Here is an 11,270-nt window from a genome sequence, read left to right on the forward strand (position 1 = left end):
GGTCAACTCCAGGTGGCCCAGTTACTCAGTGGCATTCAAATCAAATCTTACAATGTGGCCCTATTAGGTCCAATCATTAATACCCATTTTCACCAATGCTAAAACACTTAGACGAGGCTCCAGGTGACTCTGCAAGAGCTTGAGACGAGAACCAGTAATGAATGTACAACCTGCTGAGTAATGAGGCCATTTCTAGGTAGAGATGAATGTTTACTTGCGAGCAATCTTATGGTCCACTTAATCTGAAAACCTTATCAGAAAAATGCAGATGCTGCCTTAATGGATTCCGAGGGGAAACACTGCCTAGAGAACTCTCCAAGGCTCTGAATTTTAAAAAAAATTGTTTCAAAGGATTTCATAGAGCAATCACTATGGGAAAAGATATTTACTTGATCAGATTTTTCAGGATGAAGCATCTTATTAGCATAGTTACTTTTTGGCTATAGGGAAGAATTTGTAACTTGTGGGACATTACCATGACCCACCACCACAGCGACTGGAAAGATGAATTACAGGCACTGATAACATCCACACAGAGTACTGAACATTAACGTTTTGCAACGTCTTATGGCTACAGTGGATTTCAAGCTGCCCTGCGTTTTTATTTGGAAAAAAACCCAAAGAGTCTGGACCTGAAATCTTACATAATGGAAACACCTGTTTTCAGTGAACTTGGTACATACAGAACTGTTTGCACTGGCTTGTGTGAGCTTGTATGAAGTGTGCAATGACTGCTCATGCCCTACAAGTGCAGAGCATGCCTTCTCTCAGACAGAGACACCTTCACCAAGTACTGATGTGTTCTTCCACATATTTTTGTGTTGGATTTCTGCCAATCTTCTGTATCTGTGGGGCATTTCAGGAGAACTGTTCCTTCTCATTTCTTATGACCTGGGAGATCTTTGCACACCAAAGGCACTGATTGTACAAACAGGAGCTTCCTTTTCCCTCCAAATCCTGCCCCAGCCTTCTCTTTTCCTCTTTCAGCCAGTGACTGGCAGATTTTCTGACTATGATAGAAAATATAAGCCTGACTATCAAATGACTCACCGTGTTGTGAGCCCACTAGAACTGCTGCAATTCCATTTGTGCTCATAGCCAGGGGCTGGGGCTCACCCAGAGGGGCAAAACCAGCTCATGTCACCTTGGAAAACCATGCCGTCAATGGCATGTGCTTGTACTGCAGTCAACCAGCACCTAACAGGATCAAAAGGTTTTTCTGAACAGAATAGAAGAACCATATTTTCAACCACTGTAGTCAGGTATCTCTGAGGTACCTTAAGAATTGCCACATATTTACATAATTTACACATATTTACTAAAGAAGTTTCTATTTTATTTACAGGACAACTCTGAATGCCAATCCTTTGTGAATATCACCACCTTTATATACCAATTCTGTGTACAGATAACTTAGTGAAATAAGATCCATATATGTAACTTCATGCTTCACCTGCTGCTTCGAAAAGAAGTACGCAAAACTTTTCACAATGTGCTTATACAAGTAGGCGAAGGCAGAAGACAGACATACAGTCTGCCACATGTCTTCCATACTTTCTCATGGGCTTTCTAATCTGGCTAGGGAAGCAACTGAAGGGACATCACAGCTGTTCTTGTGTGTACTGGATGCTTTATAAAATCTGCCTCTGACGCTTTATCTGTCTTGCATTAATGATTTATAGAGTGGTTGCTAGCAAGCAGGTTTATTTACAAAGCACAGTTCTATCCCTGGTAGTGTCTGTTACCAATTCTAGGAGTGGTTCAGCTCTGGTACTATGGTACCTGCCCAAGTTAAATTACATTTCTCTGCATGGACCAAATCCAAATACATTAAAGGCAGCAGCAAGAACTAGCTCTACCTTAAATCTGTCACTATAGGGTTTGAATCCTAGCTATAGGTAATGTACTGGTTTTCCTTGAATGAAGACCTGGAATGTATGCATACAAGAACATGCTAACTATTTAAAGCAAGTTAGTCCCTGGTTTGTCTGCAATATTTTGAGATAAAACAGTTAGGGAGAGCTATGGTTCTATATGTAAAAGGTGAGGTTAGTCACAGATGATGGATGAAGCAGAGCAACAGGTATCTCCTGAGTCCAAGCACAAAACCATACTGTGCTCAGGTCTCAGCTGCAATTCTTCATGGCCACCAGATCCTGCACATCACCCTAATGATAAGATCTTGCAGCTGTAAGGAGCAATACACTTTTCTCTGAGAGACAGAACATCTCAGCAGCCCACACAAGTACTCAAATACTCCCTCCCTACAAATTTTGTTAGAAATCCCTGAAAAAAATCTCATTAATCTTAAATTTTGACCACAACATCTCAAGAAAACTTGTCCCAAGAAGGGAGAGTCACATGAGTCTTGAAGAGTCCTCTCACATACATTCAGTATTTGCCTACAGCTATGTGAGGGCAGGGAAGTAGAAGGCTTGCTTGTGTAACTCCAGAAGCTGAGGAGAACCTTGGAGGGCTGAATAGTGATACACCACAGCTGAACTGCCACTAAAAAAATTCAAGCACATATCGGGACAATCCTGAGCACAATTCCCCAGGACATCACACTTGTACATCACACTGGCCGCACCTGTGGCCCCACCGCTCCTGCACAGGAAAGAAGGACCCTACTGGCCACCCTTGTCTTGGGATGGTGGGCAGCAGGCAGAGAAGCCAATGCCTCTTGGGTCTGGCTATGGCCAAGGTGAGAGCATGAGGAGCACAGAACCAGCAAGGACCTGCTTTTCCCTTTCCCATTCCAATCCTGCATATGCCAGAGGCACTCACAGACGTGCAGCGGCTGAGGGCTGGGGCCATGGAGGATGCAGCCGCTGCTACAGCTGTGGCCTTTGCCTGCTGTGTCAGTTCTCCACTCCTGTGAGAGGGACTGACTTTCCTTGTTTTTGTTCACCAAATTCAGGCTTGAGAGGCCAGATTTACAGTTGCTGCTGATGGCTTTTGAACAAGCTAGCCCCTGGCCCCAGGTATGAGCCTTTCGGAAATCTTTTCCATTAGCTGTAACCATCTGTAGTCAGACCTGACAGTCCAGCTCCCCAGATCCTTCACATAACCTTGTAGGGTATCAGAAAGACTGGAAAAAGGATCAAACTGGTCAGGGTGAAACTTCACCATCCTATGGAACAAAGTGGTCTGAGATGCTTGATTATAAGGAAGAATGTTTGTGTTGTGAAATTTTCCAGTTTTATCTGAAGAGCTGTTGGACAAAGGTGCACCATCGAAGTCACAAACTTCTGTCACTGGCAGCCATCCAGCCCCTCCAAGACTTCTAACGGCTTGAGAATATATTTATTTCTCAGTACATTGCTATTGAAATAAGTTCCTAATTCTTGTCCAGTTTCATATCAAAATCACCCAATATTTTTATCTCTCTGTCCCTCATAGTTACTTTGGCAGAAGATAATTTATTTGCTATTAAAATATTTTCACAAATCTAGTTAGCACAGAGCAGATTTTTTCCCCCTCTCATCTGAAAAGCTATTAGTATGTTCCTCGGGGTAGAGGTGATTAGTTCATACTAATGCAACATAGTAATAAAATTCTCTCATTAGCCCTCTCATTATGCAGATGAAAAATACAGATGTTTGCACCAGAGTTATGATGCCAGGACTGATTACTGACCAAGAAGTAATTTGAAAAGAGGCACAACAGCATGTAGCATTACATTTTAATACTACAGTATTCCTGACACGAATAGCTGGGTTCTGAACATCATTGTGGGCATGAAAAGCAACTTCTAGAAGTGCTTGTGCTCCATCTGCAATGAGAAAGAGGACTGCTAAATGACTCGGCACTGGCAATATGAACAGCAAGGAAGAGGAGAGAAAGAAAAAGAAAAAAAGGTAGCAGCCTCATATATAATCTAGATTTCCATTCAGTTTTGCTACTACTTCAAAGTTGATTTGTCACCACTAAGTCAGTAGCAGGATCAGGTACCAGAAACTGTACTAACAGCAAGAAGTTTGGCTTTCTGTTGGTCTCACTTGTAGATAGTCTCATACTCTTCAAAAACTGGGCAGGCAAACCGGCACTCTGGAGTGAAAACAAGAAATCCAAACAGTGAGTTTTGGTGTGATTAATCAACAAGAGGCAACTGTTATGCTCTACAGCTGATGGGGATCTAGACAGAAAATTTGTGGTGACTTGTGTATTTGCACATGTAAATCTCAACAGAAATTTAAGGGAATAATACAGTGGTAATCAAACAGTACAGGCTAGTCAGTATCAAGGAAATTATAGCTAAGGAATTTAGTGTATTTGTGTTGGCAAAGAGACAAAAGTAGCAATTGCCACTTGGGTAACAACATTCTCCTACATGTTTTTTTACACACTAACCCTGATGTGCCAATTATAAAGAGGGGCCTGTTAAACCCAAAGGTTTCAAAGCAGCTGATTTTTAAGAATCTCCATGTGGAAAGAAACCATTGTAATAGCTTCTGGTGAATACCAATATGAAGCAATATGAATTGAGGACTGCTTTGAGACCATGGTCTTGGTGGAATTTTCACTGCTCACCTTCCTGTTTTCAAAACACAGATGCATTCCTGTTTATTTGCTGCACTTTTCTAACACACAGCAAGAAAATAACTTTATCAGACCTCTCTTCATGCTAAAGAAATACTGCTTTTTGTGATTTACTTATGTTTGGGAGGCTAATGAAGCAGAGTGGTGAGAAAAGAAAGACACCACAAATTTCACCATCATGTAGAGGGAACCCTCTGAAACGTGATACATCTCCATACTCTGGCTTGTCAGCAGTGTTTTTGGAGTTGAGCTGAACCACAGCTATTGACCCAAAACACAGTGTGTCCCTTTGATAGCACAACACTCCTAGTCACGCCTTGTGTCTTCTTTGCAGCAAATATTACTCCTGATCTGTTCTAAGACCTGATGGAATATATTGCAGAAATAACATAAATATTTCTGATGAGGATTATGTGTGGGGAATAAGGAATACCCCTTTAAGTCACTCTATTTGAGTAACCCAAAAAACCTGCATTTTTTTTATGATAAAAACCCTAAACCCTCTTTGATTCTCATGTATGTGTGACATGAAAATACAAGTTAAATGCAGATACAAATTCTGACAGTATATTCACCTTTTTAAACCTTTTTAAAGTTTTTATAGAAAGACCTGTTTCACATGGCAAACTGAAAATACTACAGCCTGAAAGTTCTCTTTCAGGACAAATGGGCCCCCAGAAGGAGAAACCACAGGAAAATCATAGGGGTATAATTGGGAACAGGATATCATGTTGAACATTGCTTATCTGACACAACTTTTGTTCCATTCCATAGGGATGGAAGCTGTTCTGGATGTGAGGAATGAATCAGACTCAAGAGGCTGCTGAGAATGAAAAAAGCTACAACTCCACAATCCTAAGTGTTACTTTATTATAGAATAGAAAATCTGGTAATTTTTGCAGAAAATAACCCTATATACTAGATAAAAATCAGATGTATTGCCTATGTCAACCCAAAAACACATAAAAATTAAAAATTTGGCTTTGTATCAAAACCGCGGATAGCCTGGACATTGAGTTGGATTTGGTTCTCATTTAATTATCTAATAATTAATACTGAAATTACTTTTTTCTTTTTTAACAAGAATAAATTCCATTTGGCTCCAATTCAGATAATAAAGTTATAAAAATTATTTTAACTCATCAGAATTCCAGTGGAATGTCAGGTAATTCATATGGCCTATGTATTTAAACATGTCATACTTGATTTGTTCTTAATTAGAGCCTCAACATAATAGCATTTCAATATGAATAATTACATGCATCTGTCCACGACTATAAATGTCGACAGCAGTTTTGGGATCACTACTCCATCTACTTTTTAACACATAATACACCTATAGAATTTCTCATGAATTATGAGTCAGCTGAAGAAACCTGCCAGTTTAATTAACCTAGTGATGAGTTTGCTTTATTTGCTTCCTATTTTCCTGCACAAAACTCTCTTTCACTTTTCTTTTTGTTTTCCCCACAGTGACTCAGATTGAAAAGTACTGCATTTGCAAGAAAAATTCCTTTAAAGAGAGATTTTTAATTGTTAGCAATCTATTTAAGTGTTTCAAATTCACACCTGCACATCATCCAGTATTTCTGTGTTCCTTTTGATTCTTTAGTAAAACCAGAACTTTAAAATGTAACTTTTAACTGGGAGGAAATGGAAATACTGCAACTTCCACAAATATGTGTAAGAATTAATACTTTAAGTATTACAGTATTATTAGTAGCAATTACAATATTTAAGAATTGCTGATCAAACAGGTGTAAAATTCGCATGCTCTTACTGCGTAATTGGCCATGGAGAGGTGGGCACACTTTCTGCCCAGCTATCACATGACAAAAAAACCCACACAGGTGGTTTTCTTGGTCTTAGCCATCTCCTTTTATTGACCTGTGTGAAAGTTTCTCTTCCTGTAACACACACTGTCATCTTTGATCCTGGGGCATGCTACAGGCAGAGAAAGGCCCTGTAGGCAATGTGCAGGCAAACTACATACTTCTTTGTCATTGCCTGGCCATTGTTAGCCTAAGATTTGCCAGAGGCCAGGGTGAAGAGCAAGAGAAATGTCAGCAGGGCTGCTGCAGAAGTGTAGATGGAGCAGAGGAAATGGGTTTGCACCTGGATACTTGGACAGAGCACAGTGGAAAGGCATGCTCCTTGGGTGCAAGCATATGCCAGGCATTGGACACCACAACACCATACCCCAAAGAAAAGTAAGAACTATCTCTCTGGCTGCTGCACTGACCAAAGGGCATGCATGACACAAGCTAACGAATTCACCATGACTGTCATGCCAGTGGGATCCTTCTGCAATGATGATGTAGAGGTAGGTACCCTGCAAAGTGGATTACCTGCAACTATTTTGGCATCATAAGAATCAAATGTTGTTTTTTCCGGGATCTTCAGCCTGAACCCCAGATATTGAACTCTGCTGTCTTCAGAGACCAGCCTTCATTTACCACTTTGACTCTTACAGATGACTGCATTCATTTATTTTTGCCTTTAGAACTGAGCAAAGTTGTCAAAGTTTATTTACAATCACTAAGGAAAGATGTCAGATATTTGGAAGCTTTATGCCACTGAAAAAAAAATGTGTTGAATGGCCTTTATAGAACATGCATGCAAAGTTAGCAGCAAAGCCAAATAGTTTAATTTGATGCTGTCCCTGTGACCTGTCCCTGCTGGCAGGTGTATGGTGATTCACACATGCTCTGAATGCTCACGTGCTGTTTGAGACAAGCTCCTCAAGGGGTAATGATAAAATGCATGCAGTATTATCTCTCATACAGCAAGAAAGGTGCATCTACCTTTATTCCTCTGCATTAATAGCAAGTTCAGAAAAGAACATTGCACCTTTGGAGCAGCTCAGGTGTCTGTGCTCAGGTATCTGTTCACTCTACAGCATTAGGGATACAGGTATCTACCAGCAGCAGAGACTCCTAAGGAGAAGGGTAGAAAGAAGCTGTCCCTTAGAAGCAGTTGATTCACTCTCTTTAGGGTACCAACTCCTATAGATACAATAGGCAAATCTTGCTCCATTTCTCTGCTGGCAGCCCTTAGATCAGATCATCTCAAGGAATAGCCACAAGCCAATTTCAGTGACTGTCTCCAGCAGCTGGAAGGAGGGAGGAAATTAGGTTAGCAATCCATTTGGCCTAGTTAGGCAATTTTCAATACTGTGTTTCGCAGCATAAAAAAAAAAAAAAAAAATGCAACTCACTAACAAAACCCACAAAAACCACCAAAACCAATCCTCAAATGCCACCTAGTGGTAAAAGCTATTTTCTTTTACCATCCCTGCTTTATAGGGAAACAGAAGTGGAAAAGGACCACTGCATGAAGTCATGGTTAGACCGTTTGGATTTTCTGAGTTCACATGCTTATCCTTGAACGTCTCAAGGTCAGAAGTTCTAGGAATATTGCAAGTATGTCCATAGAGCTCAAGCTCTGCAGTGCTGTGTGCTATGATGTCTCATTCTCAAACGCCTCAACATGGGAGCAGTATCCCCAACTGCAAACTGGGGAGCCTGTCCCTGCAGAAGGACAGTGGGAAGGTCTACATCACGCTGGTGTCTGTGTGAACCCACAAGCCTTAAGATGCTGTGAAGGGAGACAGACACCCATGGCGCAGGCAGAAAAGGAATCTCACGCGCAGAAACGTTAAAGCCTTATTAATATTGGTGTCTTAAAACTTATTCAAAGTAGCTGCAGCAGGACTGCAGCAAGTAGTTCACTGATTCTATTGGAAATCTCTGTGGTTGCAAAACAAGCTGTCAACACTGGCTGAAACGGTGTCTACATAGCATGAATTCCATCTCAGATTACTGACCTTTCGCTGGTACCTGCAGCCTTTCACAAGCAGTTCGTGGTCCTGCTTGACAATACCCCTATGCTGCAAGGTCCTCAGTACTGTCATAGATAGGTAATATGATGATTGGCTCTCACAACTAGGTGATGAATATTGTGTGTCTGTTAAAAGAAGCTTCATTGATGTATGGTTATGTTATTGTGGTCTGTTCAGCTGTCCTCTGTTCTCCCCACAGCCTGCACCTGCACCCCATGCATGGGGCACGTGAGCTTGTTACTAGGGGGCGCGGCATGGCAACACCTGACCTCCAATCAAGTTGCAAGAAAGCAGTTTTCACCAATGAACGGCGAAGAAGAGTTGACTGACAGACTTGGGGTGGGGCCATGGTTGCCTGACGCACCACACCCCCCCCCCCCACCACACCAACCCGCCCCACAGGGGTATAAAAGGCGGAATAGCCACTTTGTAGGGTAGGATGTGGTTGCTGTATCCAATGTCGTTGTCCTTTTTTCCTTATTCAGTCTTTTGTTGTATTTTGTTAAAGTTCACTAAACGTTTAAAATTTTACAAAGTGACAATTGTTTCTCACAGTACCTATCAGAACAGAGGTCACTGACCTCTTCTGTTTGAAAACATGAGTGTTCTGGGGTGCCTTGCTGCAGAAATACCCCTCATGTCTCTGAGAAGATGCTGCTGGGACCCCAGACCAAAGCAAAGTTGAGCCAGTGATCTGCCCAAGTTCTGAGGAACTGCATGAAGTTCTCTGGCCTGACACATTCTGCTCTCCTGCAGTTTTGACTCCACGTGACAGCAAAGGAGCCTTTAAATCGCTCACAGGCAATCTGCCTTCTTCAAAGAAGCACCGTGGCAAGAGGTAGACAATGTGACTCCAGTGGATGCACTAAAGAGCTTGTTCTCTGAGAAGTGCCACTCTAGACAATGTTCTCACCTTAAAAAAGCTTAGGACCACACCAGAGATCCTAGATCCAATTTGGAAACATCTATTTTTCAAGTGATGTGCATCCTTATGGAAAGCAGAGTGCTAACAGGGAAGAAAATCTCTGGATTCCCTGCTGAAAAGATCTGCAGCTTGATCTACTTCAACTGGTTTTCATTTCCCTGTAACTGACTTCTCTTTAAGATACACGTGTAGGTTGTGATGTGCACAGTAGTGCTACTATAACTTTAATAGGATGTTAGAATGCACTGAACTTTGCATTTGTCATTGCCTCATTAAATGTGAGGTGCTGATGTAAGAACCATTAAGTTACAGGAAGATACTTGAGGATTTTGCTGTGAAAATCCATTTCTCAATGCATGCTATCACCACCTGAAAAACTTTTTCAGAACCTCCATGTAATTGCAAGGCTCAAAACATGTATCTGCCAAGCCCATGACCAACATTTCCTAAGAAACCTCAAACCAGAAAAGAGCAGCCAGAGATTTACCCCCAAACCTGAACTGTAGGGTTTACATGGAGAAAGAGAAGACAAGACACAAGAATACAGGACTATGAGCACCAAGCTTACAAATCTCAAAGAATTTGGAATCACTATGTTTAAGTTAATTCTTACAATAGAACATGTGTGATCATATTCATAGAAGCTTTTACCATCTCAGACACGGGACAATGCCTTGAAGATGTGATGGCAATGATGGTTTCAAGCTCTCGCCCACCTCTTTGCACACCCTCAGAAGGAGAAACCTGCAAAAATAGGTAAGGACCACATCCTCCACTGGGGTAGGGGAATGAGAAAACAGAGAGAGAAATCCTGGAGCCATGCAGGCTGGGCTGGCCCATGTTCCTGCAACTCTTGGTTGTTCCTGCATATCATCAGTATAGGGGAAGAACAGGCAGTAGCAGAGCTCTGTGTCTTCGCCCCTGCTTCACCTCCATCCCCTCTCTGACAGAGTTGGGATCCTGAATTTTGCTTGTGCAGGCAGCATGCATTGTGGCATTTTCTTTCATGCAGGTCTGGGCCTGTGAAAGCTTTTTGGTGAGGAAAGGTCTTCTGGAGGTAATGCTTTTGGCCAAACAAAAGTCTGTTTCAGCAGCCTTGCTGTCCCTGCTTCTTACAAGTCACTTAATCTTTATTCTACAGTCCTCTGTCCTTTGTTGGCAAATGTCCCTGCGATCAAAGTCTTCACCTCCTTTTAATACAGACGGTGCAGGAGCTAAGCATCTGTTTTCTGTCTAGCTGGATTGGGATCCCACCTATACTTCCAAGCGCAACTACCCGAACCTAGAGGATCAAGGAGTACAGAGAGGGTGGTGGCAACAGCAGTTCATCAGTCCATGTCAAGGGCCCACCAAGAGCATGGGTAGGAAAGTGATTATTCAGAGGCACTGACAGATTGGTGGCAGGGATGCATGTCACCTCCACCCTTTCCATTCTTGTCTACTGCAAACCTATAAGAATAGGCACTGTTTGGAGAGCTGGCATCACTTTTCATCTTCTTTTCATTGCCTAAACTGCAACATCTGTTACTTTTACAATTGAATATTTAACTTCTGGATCAAAGGCCAGTCTTTTAATCTTTCCCTAAACTTACCAGTTAACACACGGCAGTGAATGAAATCTGCTCTTTCAGGAAGTATCTCCCTCCAGCTCATGATCTTTTTTTATTTATACACATTAGGTGCAACCATCCTGATGCAAACAAAAGCCATTACCTAAAATATAACACTTTTTGAGACAATACACTAATTCTCAACTACTGAGACGTATTTTTTTCAATGAGAAATTACAGAGAAGAAAAACTGAGGTCTGAAACTCTGTTATTTTATTATCTCTTAGGATCTTCAGTCCACAGTAGAGCTTTACATTCCTTTTACAAAATACTTTACAAGAGAAGACAAAATACGTGTATTTTTTTCCAGTTTCCTTTAAGTTAGGATATGGACAGAAGTAGATTTGTTTCT

Source organism: Pseudopodoces humilis, chromosome 4, assembly GCF_049639895.1.
Source record: "Pseudopodoces humilis isolate 2021_Gansu_Grassland_sample_001 chromosome 4, ASM4963989v1, whole genome shotgun sequence".
NCBI lineage: Eukaryota > Metazoa > Chordata > Aves > Passeriformes > Paridae > Pseudopodoces > Pseudopodoces humilis.